Source organism: Ambystoma mexicanum, chromosome 1p (genome assembly GCF_040938575.1).
Source record: "Ambystoma mexicanum isolate Mex_15411 chromosome 1p, UKY_AmexF1_1, whole genome shotgun sequence".
Lineage (NCBI taxonomy): Eukaryota > Metazoa > Chordata > Amphibia > Caudata > Ambystomatidae > Ambystoma > Ambystoma mexicanum.
The window spans coordinates 620,684,107-620,702,936 of NC_090921.1; the positions used below are offsets into that span (position 1 = coordinate 620,684,107).

At 46.4% G+C, this 18,830-nt stretch overlaps 1 protein-coding gene across 1 annotated transcript in view; it reads right to left on the reverse strand.

Annotated features, from left to right (window-relative positions):
- LOC138577213 (ceramide synthase 2-like) overlaps window positions 1–18,830 on the reverse strand; it is a 929,909-nt gene that overhangs the window by 653,791 nt on the left and 257,288 nt on the right. The gene's annotated exons all lie outside the window — the stretch shown is intronic.

An 18,830-nucleotide genomic window follows, 5' to 3' on the forward strand; every position in this document is an offset into this window, starting at 1 on the left:
CCGTGCCGGAACTTGCGGCGTTACAATGGAGAGGGCGAAGAGACAAGCATCCCCGTGAGAGCCCCAGAGACAAAGGCCCCAGGCAGAAGGAAGTGCCGAAATGCTATAGATGCACTAGCACCAAGCACATGGCGAATGATCGCGACTGCCCGCCAGGAATAAGGAGTGCGCCAAGTGCGGACGCATTGGTCACGTGGCCCCAGCATGTACGTGGCGGGAGAAAACCATTTCCGACGTCGAGGGCGACTGTGATTCAAGCAATGATGACGAACTACGGGACAGACCCATGGTCATCATGGTCAACACCTCCCATGTCAGGAGGGAAAAGCCCCAATGCACCATTAGGGTGGACGGGATGGAACCACGCGTCATGGCAGATTCGGGATCTGACCTCACTATCCTTCCCATCGACACGTACAAGGAGATGATGGGACAAGCACAAGTAGAAATCAGGTCGACCAACCAATCACCGACGGTGTTTGGAGGTGGAACTGTCGCCCTCCTAGGCTACATCAGAGCCCGGATCGACTTCAGAGGAAGGTCTACCACCACCAAAGTGTACTTCTCATCTGAAGGCCCAGCCGTGCTGGGATGGGACGATCAACACAAACTCAGCATAAAACTAGATTCCAGCACCCCGGAACAGGTACTCATGGTCTCCTCAGGAGCAGTGCAAAATTTCAAGGAGAATTTCCCGAGCCGGTTTTCCGAGAAACCTGGGAAAGTGAAAAACTTGGTCCACAAGATTCGCCTGAAACCCAATGCGGTCCCCGTGAAACACAGTCAGGGCGGTGCCTGCCACGGCGAGACCCACGCTAGATGCCCACCTTCGGAAGATAGTCGAAGAGGGAACCATCGAGACTGTGGAATCCTCAGAGTGGCTGAGTCCAGTGGTGGTGGTCAAAAATAAATCCAGCAATGACCTCAGGATATGCATCGACCTGAGGAGCCTGAATCTAGAGGTAGTCACCGATAGCTTCCCGCTTCCCAGCATTAACGAAATTGTCCTTATGATGAAAGAGGCGGCAATCTTCTCGAAGCTGGACATGCGTGACGCCTATCACCAGATTCCCTTACATAAATCTTCACGCCCCCTGACAGCGTTCATCACTCCTTTCGGCACCTTTCAATATACCCGCATGCCTTTTGGGTTGTCGTCGGCAGCGTCCGCATTCCAGAGGATGATGAACTCGCTACTCAAAGGACTCGCAAATGTCTCATTTTTCCAGGATTACATCCTTGTGTATGCCAAGGACAACGAGACCCATGACAAAGCACTCAGGGCAGTCCTGAGCAAGCTTCAAGAGGAGGGCGTTCATCTACGCCACGAAAAATGCGTTTTTTGAGTGAGCAAGGTAGAATACCTTGGGTACTGCATCTCAAGTGAAGGGGTCAGCCCCAAGAAGAACCTCATGGAGGCCATAACAGATGCCCCGGCCCCGATGTCCAGGGAGGAACTACGCTCGTTCCTGGGCCTAGCCGAATACTATGCTAAATTCGTCCCGAGATTCTCCGAAACCACGTCCCCCATGAGGGAGCTCCTAAAGAAAGGGGCAGCCTACTCCTGGGGCCCAGAGCAACATGAAGCTTTCGAGGAAATCAAAAGGAGAATTCTACACGCACCATGCCTCAAACCGTTCAACCCTGAATGGGACACCTGCATTACTACGGACGCCAGCGCATACGAGCTAGGGGCCACCCTGACCCAGAAAAAGGGTGACACTGAAAATATCGTGGCGTTTGCATCGAAAGCCCTATCATCGTCGGAGAAAAATTACTCCACCGTTGAAAAAGAAATGTTGGCATGTGCCTGGGCTGTCGACTACTTCAGATCTTATATTTGGGGCACGAAATTCAGGCTGGTCACTGACCATAAACCCCTCATCCACATGTTGAGCCCGGGCGGCACTAGGACTGCCACCCCGAGGCTGGCCAGGATCGCCGCCAAGCTTCAGGAATATACATATGAGATAGCCCACGTTGCGGGTTGGAGGAACGCACAAGCGGACTGCATGTCCAGGCTCCTGAACCAGAGCGCCCCTGGTACCACATTCTTGGAAGATGAATGTGTTGTAGCCTCCATCAGCGACTTGAGGAACGACGAGTACATGGACCTGAGTGAGTGCCACTGGCAGGAGGAGTTCGAGCAGGACGAGACCCTACGGAGCGTAGCAGCTTGGGTCCACGACGGGTGGCCCGACGAAAGAGCGATCCCTGAAGGCCTTCGCCCCTACTGGAAGGTGAATGAGGAAATAACCACCATGAACGGCCTCATTCTCAGAGGCGACCAAGTCATTCCGCCCAGCGGAATTTGCAAAGTGATACTGTGCAGAGCACACTCGGGCCATCTGGGATGCAACATGACCAGACGGAGGATACGCGACACCTACTGGTGGCCAGGCATGGACCAGGACATACGACAAATGGTGGAAAGGTGCCATGAATGCACAAAAAGTGACAAGCGCCTAACAGTGAGGCAAGCCCCCATGCTGCCCACCGAAGTCCCCAAAGGATTGTGGCGGAAGCTAGGGTTGGACTTCATTGGGCCCCTAGACAGCATGCCCCCGGAACACAAATACGGGATAGTCACGGTCGACTATTTCTCCAAATGGGTCGAAGAGTCGATTTCACTTCAGACATCACCACAAGCACAGTCATCGAAGCTCTCACTGCCATATTCCAGCGGGAAGGCCTCCCAGAAGAAATTGTCACGGACAACGGAGTCCAGCTGGTCTCTCGAGAAATTTCTCAAACTCCACAAAATTCAACAGCGGAGAGCAAGTCTCTACCACACACAAGCCAATGGCCTGGTTGAGCGGGCAAACCGTTTAATCAAAGGGGCGCTACAACTGGCGCATGCCTCCGGCCTAGACCCGTACAAGACAGTCAAGGAAGCCGTAGCAGCCCACCGCATCACCCCCAACGCCGTCACCAGTGTTTCACCATTCCATCTGCTGAGGGGGAGAAGGGCAGCATCCACACTGGTACCACCTTGGCTCCATCAAGTGAGGGCTGACAAAGACGTGGACATGGATGACGTGGTCTTTCGCATGCAGCGCAACAAAGAAGCCATGAAGGCTCAAGGGGACTTGCGTCGAGCCGCCCACCACACAGCAGTTAGCAAAGGCGACCTGGTAAAGATACGCCTTCCCCACAAAGACACTGCGACTGGCTCCAGGTACAGCAGCCCCATAAAAGTCCTGGAGAAAGGGTCAAACCACATCTGCACCAGTGACAGAAGGAAATGGAATTTATAAAGGGTGGCCATGTACCGCAGGAAAGGATCCCTCAGACAGCCACACTGGGAAGCAGGAGAAAATCAAGACCACCAGGAGACATCCGAAAACCCTCGCCTCTCAGAAAGTGATGCCTCCGAGTCACACTACAGCAACGAGTCATCAAGCCCCAACTCTCCTAATCCACCCTGGGAGTCACAGTGAAGAGCAAGACAAGGAGAACCCGAATCACCTGCAACCCCCCCAAGAGTATTCCAGCAGTCCTGCCCCATGTCCAGACCTAAGCAGACCCCAGAGACAGAGAAGAAAACCCAGCAAGTTTGCAGACTTTGTAATGGAATGACTTTCCATCCTTTTCCCAGCAAAGGAGGTGTGTGGGGACATCACGTGACGTGCGGGAGCGTGTTCTCGCGAGATCTCGAGAGAACGGGATCTCGCGAGCCCACGCCCCACGGGACAACGCTCCCGCCAAGGTTGGCGCACCGGCAGCAGAGCTGGTCGGAGAACGGCGCTGCTCCTGATGAGGAGCCAACGAGCTCAGGCCCTGCAGAGCTTGGGACCACAGCTTCTAGGGCGTAAGTCCACACCCACAGGAGGCTACATGGGGGCCCTAGAAGCTCTCAGCGTGCCGTCGTTGTGCACACCCTTCCCACAGTGAGTTAGCTGGGAAGCACTGAGAGTGAACTAAACTGAACTGTGAGTAAATGCCTGCCTTCAGTTAAGGCAACTTAGGTTTCCACGTTTGTCTTACAATAAAGACATTTAGAACCCAAGTACAGCATCCTGTCGTTTGTAAGGCCACAACAGTGTCTGACTAACGATTCTCCATATCAAATTGAGAAATCCCAGGTGGCAGCCGAGCCATCTTTCGCTGTTAGTGCCCATTTTTAAATTGGAAACAAATGCGCCCTAACCAGGTTGTGCTCTGCAAAACAATATTAATACTCCGCGCACACTAATAAAACCAACTAGCACACAATGAAACACTGATCAGAGTTGTCTCGGGTTCTGCTTTTTAAATGACATATGGTGGTCACGCAACGGCCAACACGTGTTTCGACCTCCAACGGTCCCCTTCAGTGTTCATAAGAAATACTAGGCTCCAAAAAGTCACAAAGAAAAGTTGTCCCGTAGATCACAAGTTCTTGCTTATAGTCAGCTGAGCGTATTAAATTCCGCACGTGAGCACGCCTGTCGCTTACACTCACTCCACTGTGGTCCTGTGTTTGATACACTCAGCTGACTATAAGCAAGAACTTGGGTATCTACTTGGTTGTGTTACTTTTTGGAGCGTAGCATTTCTCATCAGCCCTGAAGAAGCCTGGCTCTGGCCCAGATCCGGCAATACTAATTCCAAACCGACATTGGGCGTTGAGAAAGGCGCAGCCCTTTGAGGCATATCCCTGCTGGCAGAGCTATGCTCTAATGCCAAGCCAGCCACCACGGACACGTCACGCGCCCATGGATACAGTCAACAGACAGACCGCCTCACAACGCATCAAGCGTGAATAAGCTGAGGAAACATTTGCCTGCGCTAGGCCAGGGACTGAATAAAAAACAACACAGGAGAAGGCAGAGCTTCGACAAAGTCTGTCCCTTCTAACAGCCTGCTGCGTGCCAACGCACGTGACCCACACATGCTCATGCTGTGCACAACAAGAGACCTGGCTCACAGGAGCCGTTAGTGCAGCACGTTTGCATTTTTCGCACGAAGAAGGGTTTTTAATATGATGGTAGCAGCTAACCGGAATGATAAGAGCTGTTCATCACGTTTTGCTTTTGCGGGAGGAGCGGTAAAGGACCCGTCTGCGCCAACCCGGAATAGGTGGCACCAGCAGCATGGGAAAGTTGTAAAAATCCCCCAAAGGGGATTTTGTGAACGCTTTCATTCTCTTGCCCATCCACCTCGGAGTGGATTGTGGACCTGCAACAAGAAATGTGCTGCCACATTCGGTATTTTACTCTGCCAATCTAAGTGTTAGCTTGCAAGGAGACATCAGTGTCACCTGTTGAGATCTTGTGCACGCCACACCAGTGAATACAATTGACACTATTTAAAAGAAGTGGTTCACCCCTGGAAAAGTTTTATTTGTGGGTGGTTCACCCCGGAAAAGTTTTATTTGTGGGTGACAAGCTATGGGTGGAAGTCCCCCGTACCTAGCAGACTAGTCACGGGAATGTTTCAGACTCTAAGGGCTTTGTCCACTGCTCAATGCATGCTTGTGAATTGTACTGGACTCCGTTATTTACGACTAAAACAATATTTTTCTTAGAAGGAGGACAAGAAATGGATGACTTCACACTATTAGGACATCCAGATATAGAATAGGACATACCATGTCCAAGTGATCTGAAGAAAAGGTCCAATATCATGCCCCTGAGTTCTGAAAATAATTATGATACTTTTTTGGAACTAGTTGTCAAAGATTTAGAACACTTACAGAAAAAGCATAAATACTTTTTGATACCATAAGCAAAGAAGAGCAGAATGCCCTCAACAGTATCAAAGAACATACAGATCTTATAATTAAACCAGCAGATAAACGAGGGAACATAGTAGTTATTGAACACACAGGACTATACAGGTGCTCCAGAAGCATGCATAAATGTTCCTGGTTGCTATTCCAAATTGAAATCCGATCCTACTAAAAAAGTTCTCAAAATAATTAACACACTGATCATGAAATGGCAGGACCTAGGAAAATTAAATGATGATGGAAAGGAATTTCAAACTTTTACCCTGGGCAAAATACCCACCATATATTTCCTGGCCAAGGTACGCAAGTAATTTGTCTGGATTCCGGAGATGACAACGTTTATGTTAGGCATTGGTTGGGCCACAGTACCTTTATCAGAATTCATTGATACTCATTTAAGGGAACACATGTACATACTTAGATCATACACCAGAGGCCCCATGGACATTTTGAAGACATTATAGGGGATCACATGGCAGTGGGAATATCTCCTGGTCACATTTGATGTCAAGGCATTATATACAAGCACTAGACATTCTGGATGAAAGAAAAATCAGTTTCGCCATACCACTTCAGTGAAATGATTATTGAAATGCTTGCATTTGCTCTTACAAATGATTACTTTTTGCTTACTGGACAATATTCTACTCAAAGCAAGGTAGTAGCCATGGGAGCTAAATATGCCCCCACACTATCAAACGTATTTATGGGTGATTTTGAATTAACGTACGTATTAGCAGCCACTTCAGCCAGTCCAGAAAAGCATGTTCTGCTTTGCAAAAGGTTTATTGAATATAATTTTTGTTATCTGGACTGGCAATAGTGATGATTTCCAGAATTTTACTCAGAAGCTTAATAATACTCAGTTTCAGATAGAACTTACATGTACCCACAGCCCAACTACTATCCCATTTTTGGATCTCAATATCAGCATAGTCAACAATAACATTGCCACTAAAACCTACAGGCGAGACACTGAGGGCAACTCGGTTCTGCATGTCCGGAGTGGACACAAGATGAGTGTCGTTAGGAACATTCCGAAGGGGTAAATGTTGAGAACAAAATGTAATTGTAGCAACAATATAGATTTTGAACATGAGAGAAATGTAATTGTATACAGGTTTAAGAGTAGGGATACAGAACACAAGACACTGAAACAGACATTTGGAAGCGAAGGCAACTGACACAAGCACATTATTAACACCCAAAGTTAAGTCTGACACTGCAAGGAATTAACTGGCCCGATTTACCACTACATTCTCAGCATAGAATCAGGTGGTTTGCTACATGCTTAAGAAACATTGGAATGTCTTATGCTTGGACAAGGATCTCAGGGATTACATCACGGACAAACCGTCACTTTTTTTCGCCATGGCTAAGAATTTAGGTTATTTGATCATCCCTAGTTTTTTTTTAACATTTCATCTCCCAGTGCTTTCACAAATTGGTTATCAAAACCCACCAGGTTTTTCAAATGTGATACATTCAGTATTTGCAACTTTGCATATCACAAGATTACTAACTATGAGACCTATTCTAATAAACTGATACGTATTCAGGGGTCTCTTAATTCCAGATCTACTTACGTTGTATATTGCATTGTTTGTGTAGAAAGACATTTTATATAGGTAGCAGGAAACACAAATTGAGATTCAGAATTTGTGAACATCTTTATTCGATAAAGACCAGCAACACACAATACCCATTGGCTAACCACTGCCTTTGTGAACACCAAATTGATTTGTTTTTTTAGAATGAAAAAATTCAACAGAGAACAGAGATGAGACAATAGAGAAACTGCAATGAGGCAAAAGGAGGCTAGGCTTATCTTTGAATGAAAAGCAATTATAGATGGTCTCAACATGGATTATGAACTGCATGTATTTAACCAAATGTGTAAAATAATTTTGCTGATGTCGCATCACCTCGTCAATAAATCACATCAATTGTGTTTTGCAATAATATGGCTTTAGTATGAAATATGGTCAAGTGTTGCATATTTTGTACTTAACACAGACTGCTGTGGGAGCTATCAGACACAAGAAATAGATTTATCACACATGTTCATTTTTGATAACTCTTTCAGTTGATGTAGATAGTCCAATATAATCAATTCAGGTGCTGTGCCAAATCGAACTCATTGCAAGGATTACACATATTTAGCAAACTAGCTCCGCTTATTCATATAGCTTTAAGCTTATTTCCTACGCATGACAAGCATACATGGTACATCTTTTAATGAATTTGAACATTGCGTGCATTGACTTAGCATTGTCCATCCGAACACACATTCCTTTTTCATTGACGCGTTGTACAGCAAATATAACAGACATGCCTTCCAATATGGCACACCACGCTTTGCTTGCGAGACGCCACATATATTGCTGTTGATCCCCCACTGCAGGTAACAAATTGTATCCTCTTCCACTTTAAGCGGCTGTATCGGTGAGTCTTTTTATTCCGTGTCAACAGTAACCAATGCTTGAAACGTATTCATCTATTTCTATGGTGGGACTGCAGTGTATTGGCTATGTCACAAGCCAATTAATTTGTTTCACGTAGCTCAGCACTCGTACTTTACCAGTGGTTCACCCTCAACGAATGGCGAGTGACACTTTGGTCATCATTATAAAAAACCATGGAATTCATTAACAGTATTACATTTAAATGACAAAGCTTACAACTACCAGATACCTTTTGTCATTTTAGAACCTGGTCATATCGCATATCACAATCTGAACATCAGGTTTGCACGCCAGTGCACTATACTTGTGTCTCTCATTTACAATTTCACATGACTCACATATTTAATGCAACAATTCTAAACTCACGTTATGGCACCTGCCTGGACCGCATTGAACAGCTGTTTAGATTGCACCTCACACTAATATATAAGCATCCAATAGAGATACACATGTTTCATAATCAGTCGTATAGCAACCTTGTTGTGCCTCACAAAACCCACAGCAGCATGTTGTGAATTTGTATTAGTCAGGTAATGGCACAGGCAAACTGCATTGAATGTTAATGGCACAAATAGTATACTGTTTGCAAAGGAACAATTTGGAATATATACCCTTTACTAATGGAAGTTGTTTTTTTTGTTTGTTCTCTCTTGTCTTTTTGTTTGATGTTTAGACACTACATATTCCTGTTTAATGAATGTCTATCGGCCCGCAACCATGCTGTGGTATTTATATGTTGATATTACCTACATCAGTTATCACATAACAACGTTATATACCCCTGATGAAGAGCACTGCTCGAAACACGTGTCAGCTATTATAAAAAATGGTTGTGATCATTTTTGAAAACATCTTACCCGATACATGTGAAATCATTCTCACCCGATATATGTGATACAATATGTTTGCAAGACCTAAACACACTTCATGTGTTTTTGTAAAATGTGTTAATTTATCAAAGCTTTAATGAAAGGCACCTTTTGAAACAGATTGTCTGTTTTTTGTATTCATTTTCATGTTTGACGTTAGAGAAGAGTCTCCACAGTTTTCATTGTGACTCCAGTTCACTTACCATCCTGGACGCTTAGCGCAGGCTATTCATTTTATTCCCAGACCATTTGACCATGTGGCTGATTCGAACATTTAAAAGAAAGAAAAGGAAAAGAAAAAAGGAACAGAATTCCCCTGCCCAAAAAGGGACTGGGCAGGGGAGAAAAGAATCTTGAGAATAGTTTGAAAGAGAAAAATAAATGTTATAAAAGGGCAGTTGGAAATGGAGCAGGAAAGAGAGAAGAAGTAGAGGAGAGGAAAAACAATTATCTGGGGAATGGGCGGATGATGTGCCCCCCAGGGCCTAAATCCATCAATGGCACTGGGGGGGGGGGGGGGGGGAGGCGCATGGTATTCCCCCAGAGAATGAGCCACGGGACCAAGCTGCTCATGTCATGGGCAACTCGACTGCCACAGGGCGCAAGCATCCTCAAGTCCTCAAGGGCCCTGGCAGCATGAAAGTGCTGCCTTGGCCACAAAAGAACAGTCAAGCCCGGGTTGTGTGAGGGGGGGGGATATAGCACAGGCCAGGGTGCCTGGCTGTGCCCCCTCTCAGCCCAACCTGTGGCCGGTGAGTTTGGCCACCTAAAAGGAGTGTGGAGCAGTGAAGAAAAGTCCTGTGCTACCTCAACGGCCTGCCAGGGTGTAGAGTGTGCAAGGCGCAAAGTCCCAGGCTGATCCGTCAGGCAGCTCGAGTGAAATAAAGTCCTGGGCTGGCCAAACGCAGCAGCCCAGGTGAAGACCATCGGCCCACTCCCTGTGTCTAACAACACACTGCTGAGGGTGCGGGCACAGACAAAAGGAAGGCTGCGTGCACACAACAGTGACAGAGGCGGCATCCCCGCTGCCATGGGGACACCACATGATCTGAAGATGGCGCCCGGAACGCGGCAGTAATTACATCAGCATCCCTACATCAGAACAGGCACGCCGTCTGAAGTAAAATCGCCAGGGTCGGCCGGGCGGTGGCATGGGGAGAACCCCTCCCCAATGCAGCCGCCTTGAAGATTTAAAAAATGCTGCACGTGCGGCGGGGAGTGCAGTTGGCCCCTCCACAGCAACGGAGTCACCTAGCAGAAACCAAGGGGCCATGGGTGCAGTGATGAAAGCTGGTGGAAGACCAATGAAGGCCGATGAGTCACGGCAGTGATAGGCATACCCCGAACATGCATATGGTGAAATCCGGGACAATGAAAGAAGTGCCGCTGCTCTGTGACTGGGTGACACCCATGTGGTGGACGGGGTCATTCAGAAGTGAGAAGAGGAGGGGGCCAGGCCCCAGGAACATCAGGGGAGAGGTCCCAGGCAGTTATCACCAGACACAGCCCTTGAAAGTACTGTTAATGGGGTGACTGACTGCAGTAGTCACTCCCCATTGTGACAACGTTGTTTGTGTTGTATGCCCATGTAAATATGTAGTTATATTTATATGTATATATTTAAGTAAATGTTATATGTTAAGTAGTGTAGTGTGAATACAGTAAAAGTAAAATTGATGTTAAGTGGGGAGAAGTGTTGAGTTTTGGTAAAAGTGTTAGGGCAATGCTAAGTAGGTGTTAGAATGGTAAATAGATAAAATGGGGTGGAGGGCGGTATCCTGGCGTGAGATGGAAGGATAGTGTGGCGGTCTGTCTGAGGCCACCTGGTAAGATGGGACCACCCACAGAGGCCATCCTCTGTCCTCACAATCCAGGTGGGTTCTACCTGAGTTTAGTTAAGGGGTCTGTTGTGTCAGACTCACCCTAAGGGTCCCTATGACCCCTCCAAGGAAAGGTGAGCTGATGTAGCAGGGGAATCCTGGGGAATCAAAAAAAGGAAAGGTAGTATAAGGATAAGTGTTGTTTATAAATAAAATGTGGTCCCCATTGGGATCCATATAAAATGCAGTCTGGGGTCTGTGTCCATTGGTGGTCTAAGAACTCAGGATGCAGCCCATCTCCTGTTAACAGCGATTAGATTTGGCAGGTGCAACACCCCTCCTTACCCTGCAGGCCTGGGAGTGGGGGTGGTCCATGGGAACTGTCCCTGGTGGAGCATGAGGGAGTGTACACCTTTACCTGGATCAGGTTCTGGAAAACAGTTGCTACACATCCTCAACACCTCAATGCTGGCAAAAAACTGAGATCAGGTTACAAATCCTAGCTAACCAAATATACACAACTATTGCAAACGCCTGTGTACACAGGGCCAAAGTGCATAAAGAAAGATTTCCAGAGTGATAAAAAAAAGTAATTAAGTTATAATAGAGAAATAGTGCTTAATCATAAATGCAGGCATTCACTAATGTCTCAGGGCAATATAAATGATAGTTTATTTTGTGTCTTGTTGCTTCCAGATAACTGTAACTTTTGTGTCTGCCCACAGTATGACAAACGCGCTGCTTTTTGGCGTTCTGAGTATCATACTCAGACTTATAAGAAATTGGGACTTATAAAATTAATTTCCCCATGCACCGCTGATAACTAGGCGAGACATTCTGGAATTATCTATCCAGTCTCCGGAAATTAAGTAAGGGTGCAGAGTAAATTAAAAGCTCCCTTGAAAAGCTCTAAACTATAATGAGTCCTGCCGTTGACACTAAATCCTAAAGAATCGGAATCTAATTTATAATAGAGAACAAAATCTTCTTGAAGATCCACCATTAAAAGGTGGTGAAACACGTTTAGAGGTTATCCCTAGAAGGGGCTCCTGGGGCAAAATATCATCAAACAATGGGACATTTGAGACTTTTAGGTGATTCAAAGACGTAGTTCTGAAGAAAGATAAAAGCACAACACAGAAACGAATTGTGTGGACATCAAATTCAATGCCTATCAATGAGAACATGTAGAAGATTTCATGATTGTTTCAATGAGTTTATGAAGATGTTTATCAAGATGTGTATAATGGCTACTCTTAATTGTGATTAAATTATCAAGTTTTGGAGCATGAATACGTGTCACTCTCTTATTCAATAATTTTGTTATTTTGGCACTTTTCCAGCAGATATTTATATTTTGCTTTTTGAATCAAATGAATGTCTGTTTATATATATATTTTAATGTATATATTTTATTAGTGTAATAGTTTCATTGTTTTAGAACGTTATCAGTGGGTTACAGAAGATACAGTAAGTTTTCATTAACCACTATATATCCTAAGGCAACAGCTCCCTCTAGCGGTGACAACAGGCGAAGCTAAGACTGCATCGGACAAACATTCATATTGCTAGATAGTGAAATGTTAGCAGCACACAGCTCACATTTCAAACTTGGATTATTTATTTGTCAATTAATAATGGTGGCAAGTGTGGTCCTTCGCTTGCCCCAAAATAGAGTCTTCCATTTGATCCCTCTGCTAAATGAAAAGTTCCACATTGGAAAATGGGAGGTGCCCAGTGGCGTTGTCACTCAAGGACACATCCGGCACTCTAATGTTTACCACTGGCAAACATGCTGGAAATTGCAAATAGCAGCACAATACCTCAGACGGCCTTAATTAGCAAAGCTAGCAGTGATCCTGGCCCAAGATCCTGCATGGCCCGTTGCTTAAGCAACTCTGGAAGGAAATTCAAGAAAGGACAAGTTTATCCACCAATACAAATATTAGCACTTTTGTTTGACTTTCGTCCTATGACAACAAAAAGGCATTGAGAACTCGCGGGTTATGATGAGTTTCAGTGGAAAATAAAATGTACAATAGTTTATTGAATAGTACATGTTCTTCCGCCTACGATTGTAAATCGCTCAGGCTGTTGCTTCCCGAAGCTGGGTCTGTGCTCAATAAATGCCCTAACATAATAATAATAATAATAATAATAATAATAATAATAATAATAATAGGGCAGTAATTTACCAGTAAAAACACACTGGTTTATTTCAAGCCTTGGTCAACTAAAAATCGACATGTCAAAGGTGAAAACATTGGAAAAAGTCACAAATATTGGGTTACACCAACAGACCACTATTTACAATGCAAAACTCCCTTTACACAAACAACTAACACGTTCACATCATTTGCATTTTACTAAACATTGACACGTTACTTTTTTGTAGTGTGAAAGCCCTCCTAAACCTGTTTTGCATGCTTCTTCAGGACTCGAAAAAAGTTGCAGTTCTCATGTAATGTAATGTAAGGTAATGGGGAGTCTTGAATCGCACGAGGCACTGGGGCGTCTGCTATTTCGATGGCCTGCTGGCATTAGTTTCTGTAAGAGAGGGGTGGGAAGTGGCAAGGCACACATTATGAAGCATTGATAAGTACAGAATCAGCGGACCCACTCTCTGTGTCTGCCCCTGCCATTCATGGAGAGTTTGACAAGTGGGAGTTCTGCTGCCTACTGCATGCTATCAGGATTCACCTTATGGCATGTTTTTGCCACCTTTGGCTGTACAGATATTTAAAACTACGACTTCCGTGATCCTGCACAATCGATACACTATCCAAGGCTGATGGGAGCTGTAGTCCAAATCAACTGGAGAGCACAAGATTGCAGAGCCTTGCCCTGGGTAACTGTGGGAATGCAATGTGGTGGAACAGACAGGAGTCGAGAGACTGTTGTGTGGCGGTATAAGAGCACCAGAGCCGCTGGTGCGTCTCATTTAGTTAATGCACGGGGTGGAATGTGGAGCGCGTGGATGTGAGGATGTAGTAGAGTAGTGGTGTCTGTTAATGCACGGGGTGGAATGTGGAGAGCGTGGATGTGAGGATGTAGTAGAGTAGTGGTGTCTGTTAATGCACGGGGTGAAATGTGGAGAGCGTGGATGTGAGGATGTAGTAGAGTAGTGGTGTCTGTTTGACCACCATGTTCATGCGTATTGAAAACCTTGTACTCAGATAGCCCCCTCCTCCCTTCATTCTTCCTCCTCCCTCTCCACCACCCTTCCCTCCACTCCTCCCCGCCCCTCCCTCCGTCTGTCTTTTCTGGCACTACTCCAATTGCCATCAGGCATAGTAATTTGTAGCGGCCTGTCTGAGTAGAGGTTTACCCCGCTCCCTCCCTCCCTCCCTCTCTCCCACACTCCTTCCACCACCTCTTCTCCACTTTTTTAGCACTTACTTTTATCATTTGTTCCTCTCCTCACCTCTACTCTCCTCTCCCCCCTCCTTTTTCCCCCTCCTCTTGTCACTCTTGCACTGCAACAATTGTCGTCAGGCATAGTAATGTTACTGCTTGTTTTGTTTTCCCTCCTTCCTCCCTCGACTCTCCCTTATTGTTGCATGCACTTGAGCTATCTATTATGATTTGATAGTTATTTTTCACATTCTGTACTGTTTCAAGGACTTGTATGAATATACTTGTATTCTCCCATGTTCCCTCCCTCCTTGAAGCCCTTTGAAACACTTTGTGTATAGGCGCTATACAAATAAACAATCAATCAATCAAATGAATGGATGGCTAGATACAAGGACTGGTCCTCCAGGAGTTCCATCAGGTTGCCCAAATACCAGCAGGAAGACGAGTCTTTTGCACATAGACAGCGAGTGCTCAGTAAACTCGGATACACTCCGACAGAGGTTATCAGATAATAACAAACAATAGCCGCTGATAAGCTCTCGCGGGCATTGCTATCCGATCCAATCAATGTGCAAGTACGGGCCAAATTTGCCGGGCCTAAATTGGCGGGAATAGAAGATCCAGCACACAGAGCAGCTGTGCTCGGAACTGAACACAAACGTGTGTGAGTAAGTGTGGCAATGACCACGAACATTTATAGAAAAAAAAACGTATATATACAGTCCTGCGTATAGATTCTATGGGGCAATTTGGATAAGGGACGACTGCTCCCAATAGCATTTCCACCTAAGAAGAGTCATTTCTAAATGAATAAATAAAATCCATCCGATTCACAAAAAGATAATTAAACGCGAAAGGCAAGTTTCTCATCCTGCACCTGAAAAAGGCCTTTAATGCTCCTCCTGTAGTTCAGAGAATAAGGTTTGGCATTCCTAGTAAATTGCACCTCAGTTTATAAGTGCTATGATTTATTCAAATGAAAACATTGCGTCATTTACTGATTTTCTAAGACATTAATGGATTTCAAGCCAATACAACACTAAAAGAGAAATGTAATTAAAGTTCGAAAAAACATTCAAATCTGATGGAAAAAACGGTTAAGGGAAAGTAATGAAAATAACATTACATTGGTTAAATGGATCAAAATGGAATAAAAATAAAGAATTTTGAGATGACCACTATAATACATTCAATACCTGCCACGGCATACCTCTGTAGAGTGGGACTGTTTAGAACAAAACAATGCACAGCATATGAAAAGCAGGGATCCATATTTAACTCCTGCCTCTGTGGTGCCAGTCAGGGAAAGATATGATAATGATATGATACGATAGGGCATTTATAACGCGCCTGTACACAAGTGGTAACAAGACAAGGATGGGAAAATAGAGGGAGTACAAAACAACTATCTTACTAGGCCTTGTGCCATTCAGAGCGCGCAAGTGCAGAGAAGAGAAAGGGGAGAAATGCCGAGGGGGCGGGGGAGACGTGCAGGAAACTCAAAGTGCAGCTTGTGGGTTGCTAAGTGCAGGTAACTCAAGTGCAGCCAACGGGTGGGGTGGCTCATTAGTGCAGAACGAGGGGACTGTAGGCTTGCAGATACAAACCACCATGCAAGTGGAGCCAAGAGGCAGTGTAAAGGGTCACTGGACATGCAGGAGCCTGGGCCCAAGTTCAGACGGTAGCCAGGTGACCAGTGCATGGAGCAGTCAGGACATCAGCAGGGGAGAGGAAGTCAAAAGGAAGGTGCTTTCGGAACCACAGGTGGTTCTGCTCAAGTTTGAGAGAGTCAGGGAGGCTGTTCCAGAGAGGGTCCCCAGCCGAAGAGAGAGATCTTCCCCCAACTCTCTGCTTAGAAAAGTCACTGACCCTCAGAGCGTTGGCAGTGGATAAGCGAAGAGCTCGAGAAGGGAGATTTTTAGGAAGAGAGAGTTGGAGGTAGTGCCGTCCCAGACCCCAGAAAGCCTTGTGGATGATACATGATATGATATAAGATATGATAAGGTATTTATAACGCGTTTAATACCCAGAGGTTTCTAAGCGCGGACCCAGGGATTGAACCTGTGTTGCTCCGTGTCGTCTTGCTTCCAAGGTGAGCACGTTGCTGCTGAGCTATCCTCCCGGCATGCAAAGGGTCTTGAACTTGATCCTTGCCGCCACAGGGAGCCAGTGAAGAGATTTCAGAGCTGGAGAGATATGATCCCTAGGCTTGAGGCCAAGGACAAGTCGCGCAGTCCTGTTCTTGATAAGTTGTAGAGATCGGAGAGTAGAGGCAGGAAGATTTAGAAAGAGGCTGTTGCAGTAGTCCAGCGTAGAGAGAACCAGGGTGCTGGAGACGGTGAGCTTCTGGGGTAAAGGGAGGAAAGAAAGAATACCTCTGAGGAGGTGCAGCTGATAGTCTGACTTCTTAGAGACGTCAGAGACATGAGGAGAGAAGGAGAGTGTGGAGTCGAAGATGACCCCAATGTTCTTAGCCTCACAGGTAGGAGCAGGTAGTGTGCCCAGAGTGGGCGGCCAGAGAAAGAGAGGAAAGGAAGGAGCTGGTGTTCCGATGAGGAGGATCTCACTCTTACTGGCATTAAGGCAGAGATCATTGGCAGGGCACCATTCCTGAATTGCGTCCAGGCAGTCTGAGAGAAGGAGAAGAGGCAGTTGATGAAAGCCTGAAAAAGCTGGGTGTCATCTGCATAACACTGAAAGATGGAGCAGAAAGTAGCGATGCAGTGGGCAAGAGGTGCCAGGTAGTGGTTGAACAGCCAGGGAGAAAGGTTAGACCCTTGGCGGACACCACAAGTAGAGAGAGAGATGGAAGCGAGGAAAGATCCAAGTTGGACCTGAGAGGGTCATCAGTGAGAAAGGAGGTCAGCTAGGCCAGGGCCTGATCAATGATACCCTGGTTATCATGGAAGCAATTGAGCAGTATGGCATGGTTGACCATATCAAAAGTAGAAGAAAGATCAAGAATGAGGACAGAAGAAAGCTTAGAATCAAGGTTGGAGAGCAGGTCTTCATGGGTGTTCAGGAGAGCAGTTTCCACCCTTTTAGGCGCTCTGAAGCCAGACCGGTGTTCGTGGAAACTACCAGCAGATTCAGTGTGAAGATTAAGCAAGAAGATGGCCAGCTTTTCCAAATGTTTGCCTACGAAAGGAGTGATGGAGATCAGGCGATAGTTAGCCCGAAAGGAATGATCAGCAGAGGGCTTCTTTAGAAGGTGGTGCACAAGGGAGTGCTTAGGTGAGGAGGGCAAGGCTCCAGTGGCAGAGGAGTGATTGCAGAAATCAGCCAAGGCTGGAGCAACGGTTTCGATGTGGTCCTTGATGGTTCTGGATGAACAGGGTGAACCTGCTTTGACAAGACTTTTCACAGATCGGACTTGTCTAGAAACATCGTCTGGGGTGAACAAGGGGAAGGAAGAGAAGGGAGGAGGAGGGACGGCCACAGGCGGGCCAGGAGTGGAGGAGGAGGAGGAGGAGGTAGAGGAAGAGAGGGCAGACAGATGTCCTACATTTAAGTGATGAAACGAGAAGCCAAGGCCATACAGAGGGCCTGCAAGGGAACAGGAGAGGTAGAGACTGCGGCAGGATTGGCCAGCTCCTTGCAGATTTTGAAGAGTTTGGCCGAGTTGTTAGATGCCGCACAGATGCAGACTTGGATGTGGGCTCTCTTCTTGGCAATGACAGGGATTCTGTATTGCCTTTGGAGTGGGCAGCAGGCCAGTTTGTCAGCGGGTGCACCTGATGCCCTGCATTTTCTCTCAGCCACCCTGTACTTGCGTTTAAGTGTGACAAGGTAAGAGTCAGTCCAATAGTTGCACTTGGATGTGGGCTTCAAGCGGATCCTCATGACAGGGGCAAGGACATCTAGAGTGTTAGAGATCGAGTGATGAATGTTAGATAGGGCTGTGTCAGGGAGATAGAGAGAGAAAGGTTAGATAGGGCTGTCTCAGGGTGTAAGTTACCAAAGGTGCAGGAGCAGAGTAGCTAATGGCGAAAGCCTCAGATGACACACGCTTCATGTGTTGGATCACCGAGAAGGTAGGCGGCAGTGCTGGAGTCGGCTTGGCCTGAGGGGTAGAGTGAGAGAGAGAGGTGGGAGGAAAGGAGAAAGTGATCTCTCCAGGAGAGATGAGTAGTGAGAGTGTTAGAGAAGGGGAGGTCTGAGGAAATCAGAACATCTAGGGTGTGCCCTGCAGAGTGAGTCAGGCCAGAGGGAAGAATATATATATATATAGAGAGAGTGTTGTAAAGGTTGCGAAAGAGTCCTGGGGAAGGGCAAGTAGCATCCAGGTGGATGTTCAGGTCTCCAAGGAGGAGAAGTTGAGAGGTAGAGGTGAGGAGTGAGGAGGAGAGGTTAGCCCATTCAGGGAGGAAGAGGGCAACCTGGCCAAGCAGCCCGTAGATAGTGGCCACAGTGAGAAAAAGTCCATGAGAGATAGAAAGCCTGCAGACCAGGCATTCAAAGGAGGAATAGTCCTGCACAGGAATGATGGAAGGAGGGATCTACTCCGGGAAGATCAAGGCTACACCCCAATGGGCAGGTGGTTCTGGGTTCAGAGAGGAAAGGCGTGGTGAGGACGCAGGGTCAGGGATCAGTGTCCCTTTTCCAT